Raw genomic sequence first — 14598 nt, forward strand, 5'->3', positions numbered from 1 at the left:
AAGAAGAAATATTGTCACTGGACTATTACCAACACCTCAAAATGAGGGATAGAGCAGTGACTGATATACACTTTGCAGGAGGGGTCTTGAGCCTCAATATCGAGACTTGGAATGGAGACTATACACAGTTCTTGAGTGAATGTTTAGAACCCTATTATTCTTGAATTGCTTTATTGATTTATTGTTCCATTTACATCTACAGCTGCACAATGTGCAAGAGATATTTGGATTTTTATGTTAATATTAACAGTTTTACATATGATATACATTTCTACACAATAAAACACATTAATATATTAATAAATGATGAATACTTAAATAAATGTTGTTACACTATATACAGAGAGATAAAATACAAACGTTTTTCTGAATGAGACTGCATTGGGTTAACATAGAAAAATTTATTTTTTTAGGTATTCATTTACTGTGTAAAAGCAGTCATCAGCCCAGTACAACTTCAATTTATATTTGAAGTGACCAATGTTTTGTATGTGTTTAATGGTATCTGGTAAGGCATTGTATAGATTGATATTAGGATGGTTAAGACCATTTTGAAATAACTTTGTGTTGGCGCTTTGAACATGCACATCCAATTTTTGTCTTGTATCATAGCTGTGCATTGCATGATTTTTGAGTGATGAGTGGTCTTTTTGTATGTAAGTTCTGCTTTAAATACTTTATATTTTCACGTATATATATGCAAGGAAGTGGGAGGATCATACTTTTTTGAAATAGTGGTCTACATGATTTGCTATTATCTATCCCTTCCATTACTCTTAAATTTTTTTTTTTAATTCCGAGTGTTTTGATGGCATCTCCATAATTTCCCCAGAACATAATCCCGTACCACAGGTGAGAGTTTACAACTGCATAATATATGCACTGAAGAGTGTTGTAGCTGGTACAATTTTTTAATGTATGTAACACAAAACAATAAGTACGTAATTTTTTGTTCATTTGCTTAATATGTGCTTTCCATTTCAAGTTGTCTTGTAGATGAAGTCCAAGAAATTTGGTACAGGCTGTTTTGGCAATTGTCTGTCCATATAGCTCTAGATTTGGTGATATCAGATTTTTTGTTAGTGCTGAGTGAACATCCATAGCTACAGTTTTTCCAGTGTTTAGTATTAAGTCATTCTCATCAAAGTTAACATGTTAGCCTGTCAGTGGCTTCTCTTACATTTTTTACAAAAACAAATAAAACATTTTTTTTTTAATTGACTGGTGTACTGAAGTTTTTCTCGTATATTGGATATGAGGAGCAAGATCAATTACCTCCTTAGCCTCTCCATTTCTGATTGATGAAATACGTAGCAAAAGGTGGGTAATTCTTCATTCTATTATATATACTGATACATATCTGCAAATTTTTACAGCACTCTTCGAGGCTTTTTAAAGAGGCACTCCATATGTAAATGGAGTGCGGAAAAAATCTAATAATCAGCACAGAGGGCATAACCTCTGTCATACTCTTCAGAATGAAAATCAGCTGAGAAGTTACAGAGTATAGATTTGTTTTATCTACATGGCCACACTACTGATTATATTTCAAAACCATTCTCCCTGAATATAATTGTGGATGTATCAAATGTTGCCATTAAGGAATTGTGTTGACAATGATTTACCCACACACCAAACTTTAGGCTTGTCAACAATTCAAACCAAATTTCATCAAAATGGTAACTGATGAAATTTTAATATACATCTGAACAATCTGATACAGTACGTCTTATGTGCAATTTAAATTGCATATCTGTGGCAATTAAGATTATAAATCTTATCAAAGAAAGATACTGTCTTCTACTTCACCATGTTTCTAACCACGTAAAAATTGTGCTTTGACGGTTTCCTTTACATTTTAAAGCCTTTATCATTAGCAGCGATGATTTTCATTTGCTTTTTCTTTATCATCAGAAAACACAAATGGCAATCAGAGGGCACAGGCAATTAATGTTGTGAACTCGCACTATTACACTAAAGTACTTGTAAATTCCAGTAAACACAGTTTGCACTTAGCTACCAATTTCTTAATACGAAGTATCTTTAGCGAGTACATTTTCTATGTCACTACTACTGATATTATAGAAACAGACCGTCCAATTTTTAAAATATTTCGAGTACTAACACGTAATGTGTAGATCTTACTCTAATAATAGGCTCATTACGCTAATTACTTTATTTCATAAAGCCTGCCAGGTGCTTCTGACTCTTCAGTCCAGTGCAACCTATTAACAAATACTTCACCTCAGGCTTATGAAATAGCAATGTCGAAAAGGCTTCCTTCGAATCAAGTTTTAAATTTAGGACATTTCGAGAAAAGCAGACGCTAGGACGGCTATTGCGGTGTGAATAAGATCTTACTTTCTGATCAAAACTTGAAAAATATGAAATCGCTCAAATGTTTTGTGAAATGATTTATTATCTAAAAGTAAGAAATAAATAGATTAAAGATACATCTGATATGCCACGAATGATGCGTGACTTCATGTGAAGCAAATGAGGCATATCAAAGGTACTTTAGCCACACCTGACAAACATACTTTGATATGCAATGTAAAAACTATGAATAAAACTTTGTACACAGAACAAACGAAAAGGATTACAACGTAAAGGGTTAAAAATTTTTTTTTGAAATTGACCGGGTTCGAACCGCAGCGCATTAACCAAAGCCAGCGCCCAAACCACACGCGCTTCCTCTACGCTACGGATGCTACATTAAACTTTAATCAACATTCTTTTATTTAGCACTCTTATATATTTGTCGGCTATTGAAAGTTTGTGGTTAGATAATAAATGCGTGTCTTCACTTCATTGGCGAAGTAGTCAAACGTTTCGGTGCACATTCTCGTACATTCGCAGAATTTGTTTGTGATCCTCGTAGTTAATGGATAAATGCAGGGTGGCATTCTTTAGAAGCAGCTGGTCGGCTGTGGTAGCCATGTTGTAGCGGGAGTTCGTCGTCTGCAGACCCGAAGTCTGCCGAACCGAAGTTAACCGAGTTCACCCGATCGGCTCCACAATTTGCAGTCCCCAGACGTAAGTCCAGCCGCCTTCCCGTCTTCCAGAGCTCACAACGAACTCACACCGAGGTCCCTGTGAGGCACGACACAGCTCGCTTCGCCGTCTTCCTTGTAGCAGCTGCGGACGAAGCGGCTGGCCTGCTACGACTGGTTAGTCGAGACATCGTCAGTGAAGTGGTATTGCAGCGGTGGTGCTGGGTAGCTAAACTGCTGGAAAGACAGAACTACGGTCCAATACCTGGTGGGACTCACAGTGTCGGTGTGTATGCCGTACTCATTAAGGCTCCAAGAATCAACACTTGGGGCAGAATGAATGCAGACAAACAATAACAAATGACTTTTTGGATCCACAAGCTGTCTTCTGCTGCTGCTCGCAGTACCTGCTGTAAAATGCTACTTCCTGTCAACCATCAGAGAAGTTTCTTTCCCGAAGGATATTAGAAATTATTTATGTTGTAACTGCGACCAGGACGGTCGCGGGGTAGCACTGACGGAAGGCGCGGCGGGACCCGCGGAGAGGCCCGCGAACAACAACGGAATACGACCGACACGACCAACGTAGGACAGAACGAATACGACAAGACCGAACAACAGAGTCACAAGGAAACAACCTCGTGCACGAACCAGGAAGAAAGCAGTCTAGCGCAAGCGAAGTGTAAACCGACGTAAGCGAGATTAGACTGACTGGATGAGTTTTTTTTTCCTTTATTGAATTTCGATTCCCCCCCCCCCCCTCCCAAGGGGGCGGGCTGGCAGCAACTTATTACGCTGCTCTGCAGCCTACAGACTTTTTAAAACGTAAGAAGATAAGAAACAATAAAAAAGGCGATAAAACGGTGACTTAAATTGTAAAACGGCGGAAAATTGGGGGAAGTTAAAATATACAGCAAAGGGTTGGCAAAGCTAATAAAATACACAGGAAACAGACAGGTAAACATGGCGAGAGTCTGGTTTCTGTTCGCAAGAGATATAAAAATCCCACCCAGCAACAGAATGGCGTCCGTTCGCAACACTTCGAAAAGACACGCAACACTGAACACTCACTGTAAACACTGCACTAAAATGTCGGCCCAAAGTTGACACACCATAGCTAAGGGCAGGAGGGGGGGACCTGAACAGATGGGGGGGAAAACAAGGAGGGAGGAGAGGAAAAACGAAAGGGGGGCAACCAAAGGAGGGAGAGGACATAAGCAGGGGGGGGGGGAGGGGCAGGGCAGACGCGAGAGGGAATGGGAAAAGGCAGAGGAGGGAAATGCAAAAGGACTCGGGGAGAGAAGGGGGGCAGAGAGAGGGTAGGTGGGGAAGAAAGAGGATGGAAGGGGGGGGGGGGGGAGGGAGCCCAGGAAAGGATGGAGGAAAGGAGGGGTGGTGATTATCAGAGTTGATAGGAGGGATAAATGGAGGGAGAGAGGGTATCATCCAGGAGGGGGAGTTGATGAAGGGTGTAGAGATGGAGGGTAGGGGGGACACAACATTGAAGGTGCGACACAACATTGAAGGTGCGGCAGAGGGTGTTCGAGAGGACAGGAGGAACCAGGGGGTGAGGGGGATCAAGGCGGCGGGAGGTGTAGAGTAAGCAGATATGTTCGAGGAATAGGAGCAGATGGGGGAAAGGAATGAGGTCATAGTTGATCTATGTGGGGAGGTGTATACGGAAGGCGAGATGGAGTGCATGACGCTCAAGGATCTGGATGGGGGGGAGGGGGGCAGATATCCAAGCAGGACTGGCATAACAGAGGATGGGACTGATTAATGATATGTAGGTGTGGAGGATGGTAGAGGGGTGCAACCCCATGTCCGCCCAGTGAGGAGTTTGAGGAAATGGAGGCGGTTGTGGGCTTTGGATTGGATGGAGCAGAGATGAGGGATCCAGGTGAGGTGACGGTCAATGGTGAGGCCAAGGTAGGTGAGGGTGGGGGTGAGGCGGATAGGACAGGCGCAGACAGTAAGGGAAAAATCCAGGAGCCGGAAGGAGCGAGTGGTACGACCTACGATGATTGCCTGGGTCTTGGAAGCTGAATGAGATTTTTTTTTTTTTTTTTTTTACTTTATTGTTATTTTAAAACCTGTACAACAGGAAGGCTGTCAGCAGCACACTACGCTGCTCTTCAGCCATAGAAGACACAAGCAGCAAAAACAGGGAGAAGACACATAAGTCACAGAGCGGTGGGCAGTAAAACAGGAGACACAGAGAGACAATCACGGAGCCGTTCACACTCGTCGATAATCCACACTGCTAGCTGATGAGACGACACACAACCACTGAAGATGATGATGGCACTGGTGAACGATGGAGGGGACGGTGAACACTAAACACTAAACACTAAACACTAAACACACAAAACACTGATGGCGGCGACCTCCGGCGCGCGAATGTCCACGTAACGTGTGCGAGTCCGGGGACCTGCCAAGAGGGGTAGAAGGGGGAGGTGGGGGAGAGGGGAGAAAAAGGATGCCAATGGCTGAGGAGTCGGGGGCAGGAGGAGAGGAACAGGGGAGGGGAGGCCCGGGGGAGGAGGGGGGGAGAAAAGGAGGAGGGAGGGAAAAGGGAGAGGAGGGAGGGAGGGTGCCCGGAGGAATAAGTACAGGAGGAGGGCGGGAGGATCAAAGTTGGTAGGAGGGGTAGATGGAAGGGAGGAGGGCATCATCAGGGAGGGGGAGCTGGCGGAAGCCACCTTGGGAGAGGGTAAGGAGGGTGGAGAGATGGAGACCGGGTGGGACGTGCGAATACAGGCGCGGCAGCGGGCGGGGGTGGGAGAGGATCGGGGAGACGAGCGGGTGAGGAGGATCGAGTTTGCGGGAGGTGTACAGGATCCGTATCCTCTCAAGGAAAAGGAGGAGGTGGGGGAAGGGGATGAGATCGTAGAGGATCCGCGTGGGGGAGGGGAGACGGATGCGATAGGCGAGGCGGAGAGCATGGCGTTCAAGGATTTGGAGGGATTTATAAAAGGTAGGGGGAGCGGAGATCCATGCTGGATGGGCATAACAAAGGATGGGGCGGATGAGGGATTTATAGGTGTGGAGGAGCTGGATGAGCGAGAGGCCGGCGCTTAAGTACGCTCTCGGGGGCGCCGCTATTGGCCGCTGGGACCACGTGTTCCACTGGTGGCGTCCTCACACAGGCTAGGCGCAAATTGAGAAGCGTATAGCACGTGTGACGTGACACGACACTATAGCACGACACGCACGTGCCGCACGGGTCGCGCGGGTCCAGCGCATATTGCGACGCGTACACCATACTTCGCACGCGCCGACTGGCGACGCTCTGCACTGACTGAACCGAAGCGCGCGCAACCTCTTACCGTTCTCAAACGATTTTACAGAAACTATTCTGTGAAAATATATGATTTTTGCCTTACTTGTAGCGTTATATGTCAGCTTCGTGCCCATCACCTCGCTAATAAGCATTCTTATTGTGATGTACACATTTTAGTAAGACGCTACGCAAAACCCAAAAAGTTTGCAACGAAAATTAGGGGTCACTATGACTTTGCGTTTGGTGCGTGTTACACCATATGTTGCTGCGTATGAGATTCAGCTAACATGCTGAATTTTTGTTTAGGCTTGGGAGGAGATCTCTATCTGCCTCCGATCTCGAGAAAATGGATCCCATGTAGCGCGCTCACTTCCGATCTCACTCCTGCGAGAATGAAATACTTGCAACATCTCTCGTATCTCCTAAATCGCTCGAGACATCGAAACGAAAGTTTGGCGAATGATAGCACACAAGGAGGAGAGTGTTTTGCCAATTATTAAACACACGGAACTTTCTTATCTACGGCGATATATCACTACTTATACTTCTTTTTTTATTTATTTCACTCCAGTGACTGTAATTTTTTAAGAGTCATCGACAGCTAGCGAAACAAGAGCTTCCTAGTATGAAAATAAACATGAAATTTCTTTTTTTATTTTACGGCAAACCGATACTATGAGGTTTTTCGTAAGCTATTGAGCTCTGTAATTGCCAATTACTTGTTTAATGAGGCCCTACGTTTCGGAATTCTGTCTCAATAGCTGCTGTGAGATGAGTTTGGCAAATTACATTGTGACAAAGGAAGTACAATTAAACCAGTCACCAAGAGAAATGTGGCCTTTACTCATAAATGGTGATGCTTCTTCGAATGAGAAAAGGTTAACAACTCACACAAAAACAGATTGGCAATTCTGTTGGAATTTTGGTGGAATCCCCGTAACCCATGGCATTTTTAACACTGAGCGACGGGAATGGAAACTTACCAAAGGATTTTATTCCTTCTCTTGATCTGAGCAGTATTAAAATAATGACGAGCGTTCCTTCAGGCGGAATGATAGGCACATGCCAGATACTGTTTACTCACCTAGGGCTTGCCAAACTGACAATGCGTGATAGCGAATAAAATAGTTTTTATTGAGAAAAATAAACAATTGAACTGTCGCACAACACAATGGTCAGTGTATTGTCAGCAGCGGAGGATAAGGCGCGCGAGAGGAATGCACAAGTTAGCCAAGTGTGCCTTGTGAGATGGAGTTAGAAAAACATTGTCATGAAAGTAGATCTGCCTTTGTCAGCAGCACATTTCAACAAATTAAATATATCTAATCATAACACTCTTTTAGGATATCCCTACTTTCGTAATAATACCGACCATTATATGATAAATTTTGCCTTACTGTGTACTGAATTTTATTGCCTTTGGGTAGTGTTCCGTTTTTCGCCATTTAAACGCTCCAGCTTTCTTCGTTACCACGTTACACTTTTCTGTTATTTATATCTGCATAGTTTTGTTTTGTTTTTCTTCTGTCAAAAAAAATGTATACTTCAGTAACTGATGAGCCATTGGCCGCTGGAATTGAACCATATGTCTCCGTGATGTTTGCAGATCGCAAGAAGGGACAGAGGGTAGTGAATAAGGAAGCAAGGAATATTATAAAATCATATGATTAAGAATCAAGGCAGGAAAGTAAAGTAAGGTCATATTCTCGCTGCCTAGTATGCTAGCGTATCTGTACGATCTGTTACAAAAATTTAGAAAGGGATAATCTCCACAGGTGTGATCCCTTTGTTCTTGTGGTAAAAAGCGTCCAAGATCTGAAGTATAGAAGTTTCACTGTGATTACTCTGATATGTATGTAATAATGTAATACGAGACACTGTACTACATGCATGTGAACAACATATTTCCACTGCAAGTCAGAAACAGTCGAAAAGCAGTCACAAATAACAATGTTTTAATTGGTTCACCGTGATGAGAAAAAGCATTTCAATTGTTGCATGGACATTATCAGCATTAATAAACTAATTATACAACAACAGGCTACACAAATGAAGAAAATGGTCTTATTGTATCGCAGCCGTCCACAATACGAGCACGAAGAGTCTCTACATTTGGTACCGGGGTTGGTAGAAAAGAGCTTTCAAATGCCCCCATAAATGAAAGTCAAGAGGGTTGAGGTCAGGAGAGCTTGGAGGCTATGGAATTGATCCGCCTCTACCAATCCATCGGTCACCGAATCTATTGTTGAGAAGCGTACTAACACTTCGACTGAAATGTGCAGGAGCTCCATCGTGCATGAACCACATGTTGTGTCGTACTTGTAAAGGCACGTGTTCTAGCAGCACAGGTAGAGTATCCCGTATGAAATCACGATAACGTGCTCCATTGAGCGTAGGTGAAAGAACATGGGGCCCAATCAAGACATCACCAACAATGCCTGCCCAAACGTTCACAGAAAATCTGTGTTGATGACGTGATTGCACAATTGCGTGCGGATTCTCGTCAGCCCACACATGTTGATTGTGAAAATCTACAATTTGATCACGTTGGAATAAAGCCTCATCCGTAAAGAGAACATTTGCACTGAAATGAGGATTGACACATTGTCGGATGAACCATTCGCAGAAGTGTACCCGTGGAGGCCAATCAGCTGCTGATAGTACCTGCACACGCTGTACATGGTACGGAAACAACTGGTTCTCCCGTAGCACTCTCCATACAGTGACGTGGTCAACGTTACCTTGTACAGCAGCAACTTCTCTGACGCTGACATTAGGGTTATCGTCAACCGCACGAAGAATTACCTCGTCCATTGCAGGTGTCCTCGTCATTCTAGGTCTTCCCCAGTCGCGAGTCATAGGCTGGAATGTTCCGTGCTCCCTAAGACGCCGATCAATTGCTTCGAACGTCTTCCTGTCGGGACACCTTCGTTCTGGACACGTCTCGATACATACGTACCGCGCCACGGCTATTGCCCCGTGCTAATCCATACATCAAATGAGCATCTGCCAACTCCGCATTTGTAAACATTGCACTGACTGCAAAACCACGTTCGTGATGAACACTAACCTGTTGATGCTACGTACTGATGCGCTTGATGCTAGTACTGTAGAGCAATGAGTCGCATGTCAACTCAAGCACCGAAGTCAACATTACCTGCCTTCAATTGGGCAAACTGGCGGTGAATCGAGGAAGTACAGTACATACTGACGAAACTAAAATGAGCTCTAACATGGAAATTAAGCGTTTCCGGACACATGTCCACATAACATCTTTTCTTTATTTGTGTGTGAGGAATGTTTCCTGGAAGTTTGGCCGTACCTCTTTGTAACACCCTGTATAAGATACAGAATTTAATAAGTGTAAAGCCGTAATAAAGGCAGAAGTAAATTTATACAACAGTACGAGAACAGATTAGAAGGGCATTAATTACCGAATGGTGAAAATAAAACATGATTTATACATGACTGATTAGAAAAAAAACGCTGGAATCACACTTGAAACAATGAAAAACAATTTAGCTCCAGTATCTAGGCATGACAGTTTTAAGCTGAGGAACACACATCAATTGAAGATTAAACACTTTTTTTTCTATAACACAAGAATAATTAAAACAGATTAAGGTATATGTTGGCATCCCAACACAGGTCAAAATTTGCTTAAGGTGAAGTTCACAAGCTAACGGATACAAATCGAGAATTATTCCAAGTATAAACTTCACTTGAACAGCTACAGTAAGCAGTTGGAGGAAACAGCGCGAAAGACGTAATGTGAGGAGGGCCATGCGAAAGGCGTTCAATGAATTCGAAAGTAAAGTTCTATGTACTGACTTGGCAGAAAATCCTAAGAAATTTTGGTCTTATGTCAAAGCGGTAGGTGGATCAAAACAAAATGTCCAGACACTCTGTGACCAAAATGGTACTGAAACAGAGGATGACAGACTAAAGGCCGAAATACTAAACGACTTTTTCCAAAACTGTTTCACAGAGGAAGACTGCACTGTAGTTCCGTCTCTAGATTGTCGCACTGATGACAAAATGGTAGATATGGAAATAGACGACAGAGGGACAGAGAAACAATTAAAATCGCTCAAAAGAGGAAAGGCCGCTGGACCTGATGGTATACCAGTTCGATTTTACACATAGTACGCGAAGGAACTTGCCCCCCTCCTTGTAGCGGTGTACCGTAGGTGTCTAGAAGAGCGTAGCGTTCCAATGGAGTGGAAAGGGGCACGGATCGTCCCCGTTTTCAAGAAGGGACGTCGAACAGATGTGCAGAACTATAGATATAGACCTATATCTCTAACGTCGATCAGTTGTAGAATTTTGGAACATGTTTTATGATCGAGTATAATGACTTTTGTGCAGACTAGAAATCTACTCTGTAGGAATCAGCATGGGTTTCGAAAAAGACGATTGTGTGAAACCCAGCTCACGCTATTCGTCCACGAGACTCAGAGGGCCATAGACACGGGTTCACAGGTAGATGCCGTGTTTGTTGACTTCCGCAAGGCGTTCGATACAGTTCCCTACAGTCGTTTAATGAACAAAGTAAGAGCATATGGACTATCAGACCAATTGTGTGATTGGATTGAAGAGTTCCTAGATAACAGAACGCAGCGTGTCATTCTCAATGGAGAGAAGTCTTCCGAAGTAAGAGTGATTTCAGGTGTGCCGCAGGGGAGTGTCGTAGGACCGTTGCTATTCACAATATACATAAATGACCTTGTGGATGACATCGGAAGTTCACTGAGACTTTTTGCGGATGATGCTGTGGTATATCGAGAGGTTGTAACAATGGAAAATTGTACTGAAATGCAGGAGGATCTGCAGCGAATTGACGCATGGTGCACGGAATGGCAATTGAATCTCAATGTAGACAAGTGTAATGTGCTGCGAATACATAGAAAGAAAGATCCCTTATCAGTTAGCTACAATATAGCAGGTCCGCAACTGGAAGCAGTTAATTCCATACATTATTTGGGAGTACGCATTAGGAGTGATTTAAAATGGAATAATCATATAAAGTTGATCGTCGGTAAAGCAGATGCCAGACTGAGATCCATTGGAAGAATTCTAAGGAAATGCAATCCGAAAACAAAGGAAGTAGGTTACAGTACGCTTGTTCGCCCACTGCTTGAATACTGCTCAGCAGTGTGGGATCCGTACCAAGTGGGGTTGATAGAAGAGATAGAGAAGATCCAACGGAGAGCAGCGCGCTTCGTTACAGGATCATTTAATAATCACGAAAGCGTTACGGAGATGATAGATAAACTTGAAACACGTATGTATTCATTACCAGCGATGGCGAGGCATGACAGAATCTCTGACCAGAGAGTTATTTATCGTAGTAGCATGTAGCGAGTCGGCAGGAACAGTTGTTGCATGTAGCGACTCGGCAGGAACAGTTGTTGTGTGTAGCGAGTCGGGAGAACTTGTAGTCAGTCGACAGTAGTATCGAGTGGATGGTTGTACTGAGCAGAAGTCGGCATGCGTCGGCGGCGTGCTCTTTTCGCGACTCTGGTCACGGTTCGGGACGATGTATATTGTTATAGAAAGTAAAGATGCAGCATTGCGCACATCTAGTATTGTATGTTAATTGTAATTAATTTGTTCAAAAAACGCCCCAATAATAATTTTTTTTATAAAGTAACTTTTTTAAAGAAAAACATTCATTTCAATTTAAAGAATATTTCCTATGCATTTCCTCCAAGAATCAAAATTATATATACCCCAGCATTGCACGAAGCTATGTAGAAGAATGTAATTAAGAGCAGATATAGATGCAGTTTTTTATTGAGGTAAGAATTTTTGCTTTTTTATTCTGAATACAGGGCCGAAGGTCAGCGCTGCTGTCCTTATAAAATTTATCAGGCTTAATTATTTCTGTTGAGATGTTACATACGGTTCATGGTTCATTATCTAATTAATTTTATTGTGGGTTTATGATCAATCATCATTCTTTAATTTTGTAGGGAAGTTAACATTCTGGCACATTTTTATTATCATCATTCATTTATTACATTTTTGCGGGGAGGTTACATTTGGCGACATCCGGCCAGGATCGTATTTCTTTGTGAATCTTCTGATAAGTAGTCATATATCTGCTCTTATTTACTTAAATATAATTAGCATTTGGCGCAACGTATTTTCTAATTTGTCAATCTTTGTTCCACAGATCATCGGCAATTTGTTGTTCTTTGTTGTAACAGTATTTGTTGGATTTTGCATTGTCTTTGTTTCATTTGCGAATAATTGTGATTTGTGTAAAAATCCACGAAAAACTGTTAACAGTACATCGCGAGGTATAATGAGTGAAATAACCGACTTAAATAACTTGACCGATAGTACTTGTGACACGCAGTGTAATGATGACAATCCTCAGTTTACTGACAATCAGTGCGTACCGACCACTAATAATGATTTTGATTCCAGTGATGAACAGACGAATTCAATTGTGTCCTCTGTTAATTTAACGACAATTGATGACGCGGGGCGTTCTGTTGCAATGAGCGCTGCCCAGCTTAACACAACCGGTTTGCAAAATTCACGTGACGAACAGACAAATTTCTCTAATGAAAACGAACAGTGTAATCAGAATGCGTCGGATTTATTTAATTCCGAGGTAGTGACTAACAGTGCGCATCCGATGGGCAAACCTTTTTGTGAATTACAGAATGACCAAATGGTCACACAAAACGTGACAATTGCAGGTACGCCATCAAACAGTACAGAGAATAGAGTAGGTAATATTACTGAGGATCAAATTATAGCATTATTGCTAGACTTTCTCAAAGAAATTAAAGAATCGAACAAACAACTTAGAGAACAGAACAAACAATTTTCTGAAAGTCTAAAACAGCCGAACGAAAAACACGACAACCTTAACGAACAAAACAAACAAGTTAGTGAACAGATTACAGCAGTTACCGTGCAACGTCACGACACGAAAGAACAATCATGTGAAGAAAGTAAGGCTCATACTAGGAACAGTAATGAAGAAATTACATTTGTTGTACAGGAATTAAGTAGTACACGTGTAAGCACAACAGAATCACTTAAAGATGAAATTAATGCAGTCACTGAACAATGTTCAGAAAACGCAACACAGATACGCGACGAGTTTAATTTAAAGTCACCAGAACTTTCACACACTCTGGATACGGAAGTCGATAAGAAATGTGAACAACAGAACAACCAAATTGACGAACGTATTAAAGTGACAGAAATGAAAAATATTTCAGTTAATAACACGTCACAGAATACGCCACATTGCGAGCATTTGTCACACTCACACAGCCAGTGTAACTTAAGCAATTTACAGAGACTACACGACTTAAAATCCGAAAAACTACGCAACTTGAAATCAGAAATGACACAGACAAACAGATTCTCACACAAACCTGAACGTGTTCTCAAATTCAGTGACGAGAACGTAGATTACGAGCAATTTTTATCCGTAAAAAAATCTAAGGAATTTAATAATGACAGAACACAGGTACACGCTTTGAACTGGATACGTCGATTTATTTTTGTACTTTCACCACTATTACCTATAATGCAGAAACTAGCATTAGCATGGATACAGCAACTTGATTTCGAATTTTTACCGCCATTGCCTGTAACGCAAAAGCTAAAATTTATTTGCAGCACGTAATGGGCCTCAGGGGATTCATTACGCTTTAATGAATATGTGCCGTAGCGTGCACAGGGCCCCGAGCCGTAGTAGTGCTGTTTCATCTTTAGTTTTCTGCACTGCTGCCTTCTCTTCTACTATCCTTCATATCCATCAAAACAGCTCTTTAGCTATTGCTCTATCTAGAATTAAGAATGAGTCAAGAAGACTCGATATAACAAATTTTACCGACAGTGTCAGTTTTTCATTAGACACTCCAGAAATGACAACTATCGCCGTAACTTTAATAACAGATAAAATCGTAATCATCAGTATGTGTGAAATAATCAGCAATAGCAAACGCATTTTGGTAACAATAGACGTTTTTCTCCGCAACAGCATCAAAACTAGCCGTTAGCATACTTAACCAACAATGTAATGCACAAGGTCAACCAAGCTTTAATGTTTCACCGCGTGCACGTATAGTCTCAGCTCCAACAAATAGTAACGCACGGCAGCAAGGAAATAACTACGTGCAGAAAAACACATTATTTCAATTCCTATCGCAATGCGCCGTATAGAAGTGACTATCATGACAGACGTAAAAATAATGAGCACAATTTTCAGCGTACATTTAACAACAGTCAATCTTATCAGCAGCAAGAACATCAGCAACAACATATTATCATGAATGAACCAGACAGTAG

The sequence above is a fragment of the Schistocerca americana genome, chromosome 9, assembly GCF_021461395.2.
Source record: "Schistocerca americana isolate TAMUIC-IGC-003095 chromosome 9, iqSchAmer2.1, whole genome shotgun sequence".
Classification (NCBI taxonomy): Eukaryota; Metazoa; Arthropoda; class Insecta; order Orthoptera; family Acrididae; genus Schistocerca; species Schistocerca americana.